This window comes from Galeopterus variegatus, unplaced genomic scaffold, assembly GCF_000696425.1.
Source record: "Galeopterus variegatus unplaced genomic scaffold, G_variegatus-3.0.2 Scaffold9139, whole genome shotgun sequence".
Classification (NCBI taxonomy): Eukaryota; Metazoa; Chordata; class Mammalia; order Dermoptera; family Cynocephalidae; genus Galeopterus; species Galeopterus variegatus.
Genome location: NW_007735250.1, coordinates 51,794 through 68,408, shown reverse-complemented (window position 1 = coordinate 68,408; position 16,615 = coordinate 51,794).

The window sequence follows — 16,615 nt, the reverse complement described above, 5'->3', positions numbered from 1 at the left end:
GTATATCCATGCAAACCCTGACACTTTCATATTGTTATCCCAGCTTTGCTCTTGAGGAAACTGGGGCCCCATGCATGGCTCTCATGGTCGCAGTTGGCGTATATCCTCCACACCCCGCATCCTTGCATGGCTGATTGTTAGAAGCCTGAATGGTAGGGCTGGCCAGGCTTGGTTCCACTAACATTGTTTTACAGATGTGGAAACAGGCTGAGAGGCTGAAACGCCTAAAGTCACAGAGCAGGAAATTTGGAGCACAGGACATGGTAGACCTGAGGACACCATGTTCTGTGACACAGCGACTGAGGTAGTCACCGATGGTCTGCCTGGTGTCAGGCATCTTATCTGGAGTGCAGGAGGGTGACTCCAGGATGATCTGGCCCCAAGGGCTACTTTGCTGCAAGGCCTGCTTTCTCCCTGCCTCCTGGCCAAGGCCTTTTTTCCAAATGTCTTCCTTGCATTATTTCTCCTTAGATATGTCTTGCACTTGTTCAGACTTGTGTGTACCCTGCCCTGTGGCTTTGTCTACCAGGTGGGAACTTGAGGGTACTTTGTAGAGCCCCAGTGGATTCACCCAGTTTTCACCATGGCTTTCTGCAGGCTCATCAAGCAGCTGGGCTTATTTTAAATTTATTAAAACCAAACGTGTCCATCCCTGTTGTTTCTTGGCTGCTTTACTGTGTGGCAGCAAGAGTAGAGAGGAATGAGTTCTAGTGTTGCAGTGAGAAATCAATCGCTCCAGCTCTGGCCCAGCCATTTATGGACCAGGAGACTATCAGCAAGCCACTTGGGCCTCCTGAGCCTCAATGTTCTCAACTGAGGAATAGGTGTGTATAAACTGGAAAGCATGCGCAGTAGTCTGGGAACCATTAGGAGAGTATTTGTCTGACACTAGGGCAGACCAGTACTGCTGGACCCCAAAGCTCTGGACTTTCCAGCTCATTAGGACGTTCTTCAGCCATCAGGGCAAGGCCTTACCCTTCAGACATGGTGGCCCAAGGGGGTGGGAGGCAGACCAGGAAAAGAAGACATGGGGAGTCCAGGCACCCACTTCGAGTTGGAGATTACCAAACTGACTATGAAACCCTTTTTATGGCACTTGCTTTTACCTTTAAGAAGCAAGGAAAGTAATTTCAGCAAGTGTCTTGTTATTCCAACAAGGCTTTGGAAATATTCAGATAGGAGGGAGGGCTCTGAGGCTGGAGAAGTGGTTCCATCTGGGGTCTTCAGAGCAGAGCTACCCCTTTTATCTGCATCCCCTGCCTGACATGATTTAGGGTTCCCTGGGCCTCCCCCTGGTGGCTACAGACACAGTCCTAGGCCAATGCCTCCATCTGTGGAGGCCACAGGGCATGGCTTGGCCACTATCAGAAGGTGTGAGGGAGGATGGCAAAACCACGCTGTTGAGAAGAACCCATGGCACTGTCAACGATATAGGCAAAGCTGCTATTGAGAGGCTCCTTCCCAGGCCAGAAATCACTCTGCCTGACAGAGGAGAAAGAGAAGACGCTGTGGAGCCAAACCTAGGGCTGAGGCCTGGCTTTGTCTCTTACTAGCTGGGCAACCTGTGGCAAGTTATTTTAGCATTCTGAAACTCGCCCCCCTCACTGGTAAAACAAGGTTCATAACACCTACTTCTCAGGCATATGGAGAGATTTAAATGAGGTGATATTTGTAAATGAGCTGAAGCAAATAAAAAAAAGGAGTCGTGGTGCCCAAAGGAGTGCCCAAGCTCTTTGAGGGGAAAGCATGTCTTGTTCACAGCTGAACCACCAGAGCTTGGTACAGAAGAGGTGGCCAGTGTTTGCTAGTAATTGAATGAATGAACAAATGAGACTCTGTGTGAGGCACAATGAGCCTACCTGGGAGGGCCTTGACTTTAACCCCAGTCCCAGCCCTGGCCCAGGGTCTGCAGGACTCTAAAAGGGGGCATGTGTTCAAGACAGGTGTGTGTCGAGCTTGTTGACTTTGCAGATAGAGGAATCCCTGGCAGGGATGGATCACAGAGCTGGACAAATGGATGTAATTCATGGACAAAAAATGCTAGGAGCTTCCCAGAGATTCTCCACCCCCAGCCCTAGCCACTGGGTGAGGGCCCTCCTAGTGGTTTCCTGAGTGCCCTTTCTACCTTGAATCAGGCACGTATCGGAATTGCCAGTACTTTTCTGGACTCTCATTAGACTGTAAACCTCATGAAGACAAATACTTGTCCACAGCACCGAATACAGTGCCTAGCATATGGTAGGTGTTCCATAAGTGATTGTTGAATGAGTGGAGATGACTACAATAAAACTGCTGTTCTCCCTCAGTTCTGAGTCCCTGAGGTTTGGGATGCATGTCAGTTTGTTCTCAGCTTTCTCTTCTAATTTGGCTGTTGACTTGGGCTTTCATGAAATCAGGTGAGGTTTGGCTCAATGAAAATTCTTTTTCATTGGGCACAGGAGACCCAGCCAAGTCACTGAGTGATTAAACAGACAATGAGTGTGAGAACAAGAATTACACCACAGAGATGATGCAGTAAATACAGATGGGCATGCATCTACCTTGTTAAAAACTGCCTTACATACCAATGAATTCGTTAGAAGGCCAAGGCAGTGGAAACTGCCACTTTGGAATTATCTCAGGTTTTGGTTTAAACTGGCAGCAAAGAGAAACTGATGAAGGCTTCTCTGTGGTCCAGGCAGTAGTCTTCATCAAGCTTTTGCCCAGGGCCATGTCTCAGCTCAGGGTACAGAATCTGTTGCTTATTTGCATACAAATTGCAAAATTCTAAAGTCTTTGCTTAAGCAATTTTTAAGCAAAATGTTATTGCTTCCCTGAAGGCTATAATTCCTTGGTTTTTCTCTTGAATATTCTTCTCATTTAGCAGCCACTCACACTGACCCAGATTTTTCACCCCAAGAGTGTACAGGATTGTGGAAGGAGCCAAGGGAAGGGGGAGTAGATGGCCGGGTGATCCAGCCTGCTTTTCAGGACACCCAGAACCTGACCTAAGTGTTTTAAGTATTATTTCAATTAATTCTCAAGCCAACTCTGTGGGATAGACACTATTATTATCTCCATTTGTAATGAGGAAATCGAGGTTCAGGGATGTTATGTAAGTCTCTCAAGGTCACACAGCTAGGAAACGGCAGGGCCTGGAATCCAAGGATGCTGCTCCTAGGATTTATTCTTAACTGTACTATCTCTGTAAACCACTTACTCTTTATACCTCCTTAAATATATCAGGCAGTTCTGTTAAAATTAACAATAGTATGCAGGGTCTACTGACTTGCTCCTAAACTGTTTTCAAATCTGAATGTGCTGGGAGATTTCTGGAGTTAAGACTCAGGGTAGGATTAGCTACATAGATTTTGGAGTTTAGTGCAAAATGAAAATATGGGTCACCTAATTCATAAATTAAGGATTTCAAAACAATTAAAGCAGAGCATTAGTCCAAGTATGGGGCCCTTCTAAGCACAGGACCCTTTACCACTGCACAGGTTACAAACATGTCCATAAAGCTGGCCTGAGTCAGGGTTCTGGGTGGAAAGCATGCCTGTTTTGTCCTGGTACTTGGCACTGGTCTGGCACATGATAGACATTAAAAAACAGTTGGTTAATTGAATTAAACAAAGCAATAAATATTTATTGTCTGCTACATACCAAGCAGTGTTGTAGGCGCAGGGGACATAGTAATGAACAATATATATAAGCCCCTGACCCCAAGGTGCAAATATTCTAGAGAGAAAAACAAGTAAACCAAAAGATGTACAAGATTATTCCAAGATACTAATAGGTGTTATGCAGAAAATAAATTGGGACAATGTGATTGAGTTACTAGGAAGGTGATAGGAGGAAGGCTCACTTTAGATGGGGCAGGATTAGAGGTTTGTGTGTGTGGGAGTTGAGGAACTAGACAAGTCCATAGAAGGAAGAATGGGTAAAAGGCATGGAGAGATTGTGTGGCGTACCTGGGAACTGTACGAAGTGTGGCTGGGGCAGGGAGCAGGGAAGGAGGTTGGTGGGAGCTGAGTTTTGACAGGTAAGCAGGTGCTAATCATGAAAGACTTTGGGTGTCAAGCTAAGAAGTTTGGATTTTAAGAGTATGCAATAGACTTTTTTTTGGTGGATTTATATGTTGAAATCCTAACCCCTAATGTGATGGAGTTAGGAAGAAAGGCCTTTGGGAGATGATTAAGTCATAAGGGTGGAGCTCTCATGAATGGAATTAGTGCCCTTAATAAAAAGGTCCCCAGAAAGCCCTTTCTCTCCTCTCTTTCTGCTACATGAGGATGCAACAGGAAGGTGGCGCCTGGAAGAGGGCCCTCACTAGAACCTGACCGTGTCTGCACCCTCATGTCGGACTTCTGGCCTCCAGATCTGTGAAAAATAAATCTCTGTTGTTTATAAGCCACCCAGTCTGGGGTATTTTGTTATAACAGCCCGAACTGACTAAGACAGAGTGACAGAGAGCTTTAAGAATTTCAAACAGGAAAGTGACATAATCAGATTTTCACTACAGAAGAATCTTTCTTCCACAGCAAAGAAGAGAATAGACTATTAGAGTCTATTCTTTTATCAGCCAAAACTACTCCCCCTTCCTTTTCCTGGGAAATGCTCTTCTCTTGTAGTTTGAATAGAAACTTCCATTTTATTATAGACTCTATTGGCTATCTATTGCTGTGTAACAAATTACCCCACAATTTAGTGGCTGAAAACAATTAACATTTATTATCTAACCGTTTTCTATGAGTAGGAATCCAGGAGTGGCTTGTCTGATAGTTCTGCCTCAGAGACTCTCATGAAGTTGTAATCAGATTGTCAAGCCAGGGCTGCCATCTTCTGAAGGCTCAACTGAGGCTAGAGAATCTGCTTCCAAGCTCACTGACACGGCTTTTGGCAGGTCCTGATGATCTGTTTTTTCAGGCTTACATGGGCCCCCTCCACAGGGCTGTCTCCCAACATGGCAGCTGGCTGCCCCCAGAGCAAACAGTCCAAGAGAGAGTGAGAGATAACACCTAAGATGGAAGCCCCAGTCTTTCTGTAACTTCATATGGGAAGTGAGATCCTGTTACTTCTGCTGTATTCTGCATATTCAGAGAGTCATTAATAAGTCCAGCATGACTACCAGGAGGCAGGGATCATTGGGAGCCACCTTAGAGGCTGCCTTCCACACAGATCCCACCTCATTCATAGGTCAGGTGACCCAAGCTGAGCCAATCAGAACACTTCCTTGGGGTTTTCGAACCTGACTAGAAAGAAGAATTTTTTTTTTTTTTTTTAAAAAGATGACCGGTAAGAGGATCTTAACTCTTGGCTTGGTGTTGTCAGCACCATGCTCAGCCAGTGAGCGAACCGGCCATCCCTATATAGGATCCGAACCCGTGGCCTTGGTGTTATCAGCACCACACTCTCCTGAGTGAGCCACAGGCCAGCCCTGAAGAAATCTTTCTAAAGTTGTAAAATGTGAAGACTCTGTGGACAGCTCTTTCCCTCACAATGTGGAAGCTGGTCTGTGGAATCATGAAGCTGACACTTAAAGGGAAGCAGAGATCACAAACAGCAGACACTCCTGTCTGCCCACCAGTTTCTGGTTCCACTTGACCCTGAGACTCACCTGTGCTCTGTCCATTCCTATAGATTGGTTACATGAGTCAATAAACTATACCCCCTCTCTTGTTGGCCAAGCTAATTCAAAGTGGGTTTCTGTCCTTTGTAACAAGAGAATAATGACTGACTGACTAACTGATCCAGAGTTACACTGAGGCAGGAAGATCAGTTAGTAAACTACTGCAGGTGAGAAGTGATAATGGCCTGAACTAAGGCACTGGGGATGGTGATTAGGGCCCAAACAGGAGAACACATAAGAACTGAAGGCAGTGATCATGTAGGACTCTTATTTACCATTGTATCCACAGGGCTTAACATTGTTTCTGGCACATAGTAAGTGCTCAGTAAATATTGGTGGAAATGAATGGCTGAATGAATGAACGAAGGTAAGGAGACAAAGGTAAAAGCAATACTTGCTGACCAATAGAATATGGAAAATGAGAAAGGGAGAAATTGAACTGTATACCCAGGTCTCAGGCTTGAATGGCTGGCTGGCTAGCAACCCTGTTCAGGAAGAGCTGCTCTAGATGGGGTCAGCAAGAAGGGGTGACGGGTTCAGTTCTGAACTACCAGCACGTGTTTTCAAGGGGAGTGGCTAATCCTAGGGAACAGAGTGGTTAATTTATCTACATGAGGAACATTCATGTCATTGGCCTCTTTGGCTTGTCCACATAACCACCTGAGTGATGCAACTACATGTACTCAAAACCTATTCTCTCGCTAGAGAAAGACCTACTTTTGCAAACAGGCAATGATCGCAACCACCTCAGGAACTGGTGGTCCTTGATTAGGAAGAACAGTCTAAAGTCAGCATGACAAAATCAGCTGTCAAATGTCAGCTTAATGAGTACTTCTGACTCCCAGAACAGTTCTCCAGGGTCTCCTGTATGACAGCTTACTTCCTGACTGGACTGGGGAAGATTATGGAGATGAGGTAAGAAGCTTGAAATTGGGTATTCAGAAAACACATTTGCTTTCCTCCTTTGGGGATGTCCACACTGGACACAGTTGGCACTGTAAAGCTGTCAGAGGTGGGAAATGCCCCTTTTATACTGGCACTCTGTGTATAGTCAGAAGCAGTCTAGGCAGGTGGTTAAGAAAGAGTTGTTAAATTTCACCAGAATTTAGTTTGAAGCGCTGACTCTGTTTCCATCCCTGGGTGAGGCTCATTAGCATGTGTCAGAAATGCAGCAGAATGCCAGCCTGACACAGCAGAGCCACCTTAGCTTCCCTGCAAGTTCCTCCTGCCAAGCAGCCTAACAATCCAAAGCAAAGGCTTCTTTTGTGGCCCAAATACACCGTGTTTTGAGAATGCACCATTCCTTCTGAGCTCAGGTTGAGTTTAGGGGAGGGATGGGCATTGTATCCAGGCTGAATGGAGTAGTGAACATGGAGGTCTGTGAATGGTAAATCCCTATGGAGGTGTAAGGGATGAGTTCACATAGCCAGTCTCAGAAATGTTTCTACTGGCTTCAGCACTATAGCCATGCAGTAGTCAAGGCAGGACATAACTTCATTATCGAATCTTTTTTATTTTTTTAAGTTTTTCATTATGGAAAATTTCAGGCATTTAAGAAAGAAGAGATTCATACCCATCACCTAGTTTCAACAATTGTCAATTTATGGCTAATCTAGTTTCATATACAATCTTCACTGGATTATTTGAAGCAAATTCCAGATACTGTCATTTTCTCTGTAAATATTTCAGTATACACACTAAAAGATAACTTAAAAGACTTCACAACAACTCCTTAATACTGATGGAATCTTATCCTGGTAAGTGAGGGAGACTTCCAGAGCTCCCTTCTCCTTTGCCCTCTATCTCTAAGGGGAATACTGTCCCAAACACAGAGCAATGCACAAGGTGAAGGACCGAGCAAGGAAGGAAGATTGCACCCACACTGGGATCACCACTGATGTGTTTAGCACAACTTCAACAGTTTTAAAACATTTCTTGAAATAGTCTAATAGAGAATTTTTTTTAAAACCCAACAGCCTTCACATTTTAATCAGACTTTTTGGCACTTACCAGTGCTACAGGACAGACAATTAGAGAATCAAGAAGTGTCATAAGGTGAACAAGATTCCTTGTCTTAGCAGCTTGTGGCTGGATTGCCTAAAGGTCCCAGGCCTCTACTAAGATGCATGGGTAACTTTGTCGTAACATGACTTTTTAGACTTTTTTTTCTGGTAGTATTGCATTAACAACAGTACTAAATATTCCTGGGGAACAAATTTTATTAAAGTATGACATAAAGAAACTGCTATTAGGACAGCTGGTCATATAAATGTGAAATCTCCTTTATGGATGAGCAGGATGTCCCCATGCAGGAGTGGCCCAGAGTGGGGAGCCACAGCCTCAGTAAGGACAAGAGATTGACTATGCAGAGGTCGCTGGCTTGGGGTGGCGAGAGGAGGGAAGGTGGTGTCAAAGGCCTGCTGAGGTGAGGAGGTTGTCCATGTGGGAAATCCTGAGTGATCCTCCTAACCATGGGCTTGCAGGACAGCATGCCCCATGGGGGCTACCAACGCTGACTTACTGTGGGGTGGTCTATTGAAGTGCTGATACAGAATCTTTTCTACAAACTGTATAATCTTCATATCTACACAGGTCAGTTGCAGGAATAACTGGGTGATATTACAGAGATGCTCACTGTTCACATATAGGTCACATTGGCCTCAAATCCTTAATTCTCAGTAGTAATCATTAGCCTTTTACATGAAGATAATTTCTCAATACAGGTACCTAAAAAGATCCCGAGGCCTGGCTCAGAGGAGGCACTACACATTGAGGTATCAAGACTTTCCATCTTTAGATCCCGTAGAGCTACAGCAGGACTTTATGCTAATCAGCAATTGCCCTCAACAGACTTTCAGTATCTGTGCCTTCAAATCCTTCCCTGACACTCCTCTGAAGGAAGCATGAGGCTTCCGCCTCTGTCATTACAACTGCAAGCTCCCATTGAGATTTGCCTAATAACTCAGATGAGCATTACGGTAATCCTTCCTGGAATTGCCTTGTGGGTGGAAGTGGGGGCATCTGGACTCAATGACAGCATCAAGAGCAAAGCGATCTCTGGGATGGCCAGAGCTATTAGGGGGAAAGGGCCCAGCATTGCTGTGCACTCTTCAAACTGTTCACCCTGGAGTACACACTGGTAAGACTCAACCCAAGACTAGAGGGGCAATATAGTTGGACAAGCCTGGGGGTCCTGGAACAGAGTATGTACTGCACAACAAATGCTTGTTGGTAAGAGTTAGCATTACCATGACAACCCCATCCAACCCCAGACTTACAAGGAAGAAACCATGACCTATCCCATTTCTCTTAAAAGTCCAGAGACCTTAAATTAAAATATCTGTTGACAAGAACACAGGGCCTGTCTCAGTTAAGCAATGTATTCAGTTCTCATTAGCCTTCTCCCTACTCTCTTGAAAAGCATAAAGGAAATTATCTTTGGCATAGAAGTGGCTTTTAAACCAACCTTTCACAATATGTCTCAATTGGAACATCCAGTTTAGCATATAATTACGAAAAAGAAAGGAGTGTCCTAGATGAGTTGACACAGTATCTCTGAGTATAGCCAGAAGGATCACTATTGTCTTCAAAGGCAAAACATCTTTCTTAAAGCAGGCTTACAAGTCAAACTATGTAGTGGAGTAGACAGGGAAGTGAATCACTAAGAAATTATCCCCTTCTAAGGTTTCTATCATTGAAATTTCCCTCTGATCATCATCTAGCTTCTTCTAACTTCTCCATCTCCCAAATGTCCTCATGAATTCAGCCTCTCAGTCCTCTTATCTCCCAGTCCATCACTCACTTGCTTTAGTATCTAGCCTAGAGCTAGGTTAGCTTTTCAATACCATGCTTGTTACCTATGATTCCTTTTATGCTTAACATTCTTCCCACGTCAGCATCCCCTCCCATAACAATTTTATATTTATCCTTGTACTCAAGTTTATGCTCTTCTCTCTCCATGCTGCCTAAGATCATTCTTTGTTCATTTTTGTAGCCAATTATGTGCCTTGCACTGTTTAGTCAAATTCCATCACCATTTACTGTGCATCTAATACACATCAGGCACTTTTCTTTTTTTTTTTGTCCTTTTTGAGACCGGCCACACCACACTCAGCCAGTGAGCGCTGTGAGCACACCGGTCATCCCTATATAGGATCCGAACCCGCGGCGGGAGCACTACTGCGCTCCCAGCGCCGCACTCTCCTGAGTGCACCACGGGCTCGGCCCACTTTTCTGTTACTTCATGGAAAGCAGTGTGGTGTAGGATACCCTGCTAGTCAAAGTGTGATCACCTGGAAATTTGTTAAAAACACAAAATGTGGGTTCACCTCAGACCAAACAAATTAAAATCTGCATTTTAGAGAGATACCCAGGTGTGCAACATTCAGAATGAGAAGTACTGGTATAATGCACATCAGAATCTCCTGACCTTTTCATTTAATGTATTTTGAAATTCTGTTATTGGGTGCATATACATTAGGATTGTTAGGTCTCTTGATGAAGTTGCTCTTCCATCATTACAAAGTGTCCCTCTTTATCCCTGGTAATTAATATTCCTTGTTAGGAAGTCTACTTGCCTGATACTAAGTACAGCCACTCTAGCTTCTTATGCTTAGTATTTGCATGGCATATTTTTTCTTTTGCACTATTAGCCTATCTGTGTATTAATATTTAAAGTGGGTTTCTTATAGACTGCACAGTTGTGTCTTGCTTTATTGATCCAGTCTGACAGTTCCAGTCTTTTAACTGCAGTGTTTAGAAAATTTACATTTAACGTAATCATCAATTTAGACTGGGTCTAAATCTACCATCTTTCTACTTGTTATACATTTACCCACCTGTTCTTTGTTCTGGAGGTTCTGGAACAGAGTAGGTACTCCTAACAGATGCCTGTAGGCAAAGATGGGAGTTAGCGTTACCATGGCAACTCCTCCAACCCCAGGCCTCCACATTATCTTCATATCCTTCCTTCCTTTGGATTGAATATTTTTAAGTGATTGCTCTAGGGTTTACAATAGGCATGTTTAACTTCACAGTCTGCCTTCAAATGATATTATACTACTTCATGTTAATATTTCAACCATGTACTTTCATTTCTCCTTATTGTCCCCTTTGCAGTATTGGTGTCATACATTTTAATTCTGTTATAAAACTCACAGTACATTTTTAAACAGTAAATTATCTACTAAAGAAATTTTTCAAATAGAAAAATGTCTGCTACATTTGCCCACATATTTACTATTTCTGGTGCTTTTCATGTATTTGTGTAGATCCAAGTTTCTATCTGTTTTTATTTATCTCTGCTTGAGGAACTTCCTTTAACATTTCTTGTACGTATGCTAGCAATCAATTATTTCAGATTTAGTTTACCTGAAGAATCTTTTACTTTGCCTTTGAGTATTTTGCTGGATCTTAGATTGTCTACACTGTACCAGATGCTTTCTCACATTAGATTGACAGTTCTTCCTCTCAGCATTAACAAAAATGTCATTCCATTGCCTTTTGGCTTGCATAGTTTCTAATGAGAAGTTTGCTGTTACTCATTTGTTCCTCTGTATGTAATCTGTGCTATTAAGATTTTCTCTTTATTGCTAGTTTTTCACAATTTATTCTGTTTTTAAAATTTTTTTTTACATTCAAAGACGTTGGAGAGCAGGTGGGGGAGGGGGGAAGGGGGAGGGAAATAGGATGGGAAGAGGAGAAAGGGTGGGGCATGGTAAAGGCCTGTGGCACACCCCTCATTCTGGCAGGGGAGATCAAGGGGCTTTATGTGGCAGCTTGGCCATTGCTGGGCTGGATGCAGATGTCAAGGGGGTGTGACTAAAGCCCTTGGCCCCCTACTGCCCTGGCTTGGGAGACCGGGGTGCTTCCTCTGGTGGCTCAGTGGTCATCACTGGGCTGGGTGTGGTCATCAGGGGGGCATGGCTGAGGCCATCAGCCCCCCACTGCCCCAACTCGGGAGCCTGGGGCACTTCCAGTGGTGGCTTGGTGATTGCTACTGGGCTGACTGTGGGTGTTGAGGGGCTTTGGCTGAGGCCCTCTGCCCCCCAGCACCCTGGCTTGGCGCCTGGGGTGCTTCCAGTTGCAGTGTGGTGGTCATCACTGGGCTGGGTGTGGTCATGGGGGGGGCCTCCCCCATTCCTGGCTTGGGAGCCCAGGGTGCTTCTGGTCCTTCTAGGTTTTATAGGTGTTCTTCGGTGGTGGTAGACCTTTACTAGTTAATATCCAACTTTGTCTCTGATCTGTGGGCATTTTGTGTTTTCGTTCACTTCCATGTTGGATATTAGCTACCCCCACCACTTAAACTCTGCACTGGAACTAATTTGCTGTCCTTTGGTTACTTTTAAAATGGAGGAACTTCCTGTGGGGACCAGCACTTGAGGCCTGTAGTTGGGCTAAACTGCTGCTTTGCTGCTGATTCCCCGGGGAAGGCTTTTTGTGCAGCTCAAGTTTTAATTCTTGACTTTGTGTGTACTTCTGGGTCTTGTGGAAACTCTGGTCTGGGCCTGAGCCTTTTTAGCAAACTGCACCCCTGCAGTTGTATATTCCTGACCAGTCTCCACTGAGTGGGCCTGTGCTGACAGGAGGGCAGATGAGCTTTCCATGCTGTGCCCCAGTGATCCCCCGATGGGCTCTTCTCCCCCACCGCCTGTACTCTGAACACTTCCCATTGGATGGGCCTGCGCCAGTCCCTGCACCAGCCTCTGAGTGGCTCCTCGCTCCTATGTGGGTTCACGGGAACACTGTTAGTGGTCTTGCTGGCCTAGAGGGCACAAATGGCCTCTTCTCCCCTGCTGCCTCCAAGCAACTTCATACAAAGGGCACAGCTGCAGCTTTTGCCAGCTCCTCCTCTGTGTGCTCACCAGCTCCAGCCTTGAAGCAGCTGGGGCTTGAAATGGTGGGAGCAGTCCTTTCTTTCTTTCATTATGGCTTCTGCTTTTATGAACTCCTAGGTCTCTTCTTCTCTTCCCCTGAGCTCTAGTGGCCCCAGCTTGGCTGTCATTGCTTTTTAATAGTTGTAAATTAGTTGATTTGTGGAAGAGAGTGATGCTGGGGAATGTCTATTCTGCCATCTTGATTGGAAGCCTCAGTTTTTTGCAATTAAAATATGTGTTCTTGTGTGTGTGTTTTTCTCTTTGTGTTCATCATACCTGGGGTTGGTTCAGCTTTGTGGATCTGAATTTAGTTTTTATCAAATTTAAAACATTTTGGCCATTATTTCTTCAACATTGTTTTGTTTTCTTCACCTCGTTTTTCTTGGGACTGCAATTATACATGTTAGATCACTTGCTATTATCCTATGGGTCATTACAGCTCTGTTCATTTTTTTTCCATCTTCTTTCTGTGCTTCAGTTTTTAAGTTTCTACTGCTGTATCTTCAAATTCATTGCTTTTATCTGCAGTCTCTAATCTACTGTTAATCCCATCCAGTGAATTTTTCATTTCAGCTATTTCTCATCTCTAGAAATTGTTTTTAAAAATATCTTCTATTTCCTTCCTAATATATTTACATGTTCCTTTAAATATTTCCACGTATTTATAATAGCTCTTTAGTGTCTTTGTTAATTACTTCATCTCTATTTTGGAATAGCTTCTATTGACTGAGTTTTAGTCTCTGTTATGAGTCATATTTTTCTATTTCTTCACAGGTCTATTAATCTGAGTACTAAACAACTATGAAGGTTACTTTATTCAGAGTTTGGCTACTGTTATCTTCTTTTAATGAATGTTGGACTTTATTTTTGTATACAATTAAATTATCTGTGGATCAGTTTGACTCCTTCGAAAACTGTTTTTAAACTCTGCTGGAGTGAGTCTACAGTTGTGCTCATTTGAGAAGCAGTTTAGTCTTATTACTAAAGAATAACACTTTTGGGGTCTTCAATGAAAGCACTGGGTTATCACACAGGACTCTACTCTGGCTGGCTAGAACCTGTATGTCTCCACACGCTATATGAATTCTGAGAATTGTTCTTCTGACTCCCTAAGTTATTGTATAATCAGCCTTGTACTAGCAAAGATGTAAGGAAATTCACATGCAGACTGCTGGAGTTCTTTTTCTGTGTAGCTTCCTTTCCCCTCAAATGCCAATCCGTCCCCTCAATTCTGCAAGACAGCTGGACTCTGGGTTCCCCTTCATGCCTACATTCCACAAAAAAATGCCTGCAGGTAGAGATGTAGGGCTCATTTCCCTTCAAACAGGATTAATAGTCCTTTGCTGCCCGTTGTTCAGTGTCTGAAAAACAGTACCTTCATGTATTTTGGCCAGTTTTCCAGTTGTTAAGTCTGGTCCTTGTTACTCTATTGTGGCTAGAAGTGGACATCTGGGAGCCTTTAAAAAATGCTTATTTTCTCTAGTCCCAACTGAGACTGACAATCCAATTCTCTAGAGTAGGCCAAATCCAGGCTACCGTTTATTTTTGTATGGCTGGCAAGCTAAGAATGGTTTTGGTATCTTTTTTTTTTTTCTTCCCTTTTTTTTGTCTTTTTTCGTGACCGGCAATGGATCGCAACCCTCAGTGTCACGCCCGTACCGGACCGGGACCGGCAACGGGATCGCAACCCTTGGCGCTGCTCCCGCACCTCGCTCAGCCAGTGAGCTGCCGATCTGTATGTGGGATCTGAACCCTCGGCGGGAGCGCCGCCGCACTCCAAAGCGGCGCACTGTAGCAGTGCGCCACCGGGCTGGCCCGGTTTTGGCATCTTTAAAGGATTGTAAGAACACACAGAGAAATACGTGACAAAGACCATGTGTGACCCACAAAGCCTAAAATATTTACATTAGCCCTTTATAGAAAATGTTTGCTGAATCCTAATATAGAGGAAGAGTCGGGGAACCTGATTTTTAAAAAGCCTCAAAAGTGACTGTAATGTAAAGATTTCAATAGTTGAAGGACCAGTATTTGGAATTTATTAGTGTAGTGGGAAGATTGTGATCTTTCTCTGGAGCCAGAGAGACCTGGGTTTTACTTCATGACCTTGGATAACTGCTCTTCATTGTTTCTTCAGTTGTAAAATAGGAACAACTGATGTGCAGGAATGAAGATGAGAGATAAACTATTCAGGTAAAGTACCTATGTCTGGTACAGCATAGACCACCATAAATGGTTGTTTTTAAATTTAAATTTAAATTTATTGAGTAAAAAGTATTCAATATCTAACTCTCTCCTTTTTCTCATTAGTTGGGTGCTTCTGGTCAAAGTCACAAAGTGTACTGACTATTTCCACTAAAAGTTAACCTCCCCACATTCCCACCTGTACCAAACTTTTCCCACTATTCTCAAGGCCCCTGATATATCTCTTTCTCCCTTTCTCCAGTAGTGACCATTTTATCCACTCAATGGATTAGGACCATGTAACATAAACCCTCTCAACTTTCCATCTCACTTTCTCTTCTGAAGTTAATCATTCCATCAGTATACCTGAACATATATTCTTACTGGGACTGTAATTTTCGCCATCAATTATCAAATACTTTTTTTTCCTCATGGACCCTTCCTTTACTTACACACATGCATAAATTGCCTCTACTAAAAAAAAAAAAAAAAAAAAAAGTAAATTTGCAACTTAACATTCCATATTACTTTTTTCAAGTTTTCAATGAACTTTTGTCTTCTCTGACTATACTTCACCATGTCCCTTACTCTTTACCTGCAAATTTGGTATCTGTCTTCATAATTTATTATACTTCTGAAAGATCTCCTAAACTCCAAATCGAAAGCCCTTTTATAAGGAAGTATTCATAATAATAACTCTTTATCTTATCTTACTGAAAAACTCTCTTGATTTGGAATCTGGGATATTATATTCTCTGGCTTCCCAATCCAGTCTAAACAGAACAGTGAGTTTAATCCTCCTAATGTAAAGATCTGACAGGTTTATGCCTCAAATATCTTTAAAGGCTACCCACAGCCTAGGCAATTAAATTTATAAACTCTGTAGCTCAATTCTCAAAGCACTCTCCAACTCTAGCTTTCCTAGCCTTTATCCCACTTCTCCTAAGTATTCCCTTTACTCCAGCCATGATGGTTACTTGCTATTCTTCAAACATTCCCAGTGCTTTACTATCTCCATAATTATTATTTTTGCCTTATTTTCCTGCTTTCAAAGTTTAGCTATTCTTTAAATCCCAGTTCAAATTCCACCTCCTTCATGAAACCAGCTAGTTGTGCACTCTCATATATCTCAAGTATCTGTAGATAAAGAATTAACAACATTCCTGCTTTATGGACGAATGTGACCTTGGGTTTTCTAGCTATGTTCCTGAGGAGACATAATGGTGAAACGCATTACTAGACAAGATTGTGTATGGTAAAAATGACCCCTAACTGGTAAATTATGCTTAGACTGGTAGAAACTATAACTACCTAGTGGGAAGACATGGCCTTATGCTTGTCTGCATTCAGTGACTCCTGTAACCATGGCCTATCTCTTACAGGGACCTAAAAATTGTGTCTATGGAGTTAATACAAGAGATAATGGCTCCTGTTGTACATGAAGCTTCTAAGCAGGGCAGATCTTGGACTTACCTAAGTCTTGTCTCTTGCATCTGAGCTATCGTGTTCAGAGAATAATTCTTGGATTGATGCCACAACGACTACCCCCATGGAAGAGAAACACTTGATGATGTTGTGTTGGCTAGCTATTCTCTGTGCCCTGTATGCTTGTGAGTAAACTGGTGCCAAGTGTGACCTCTTCAGGTCTTGTGAATCCAAATATTTGATTGAGTCTAGAAAAGTCCTTTTGACAGGCATCAGAGATCCATTATTCTGCTTACAGTTACTCATTTTGTGGAACTCTCTAATCCCCTCAAGATCTTTGAGGTTAAAACCTTGTCTTTTTCATCTAGCAAAGTTTCTGGTTTTGCTGGGTGAATCACTTGAAAATTTGAATGTATTTTTTCACCATTAGGAGAGGAATAATTATTACCTGTCTCAAAGGGTTATTACTGTGATTAAGATGTGAAAATGTTTCCTAAGCAGTAAAATGCTATTTGGTAATACTAAT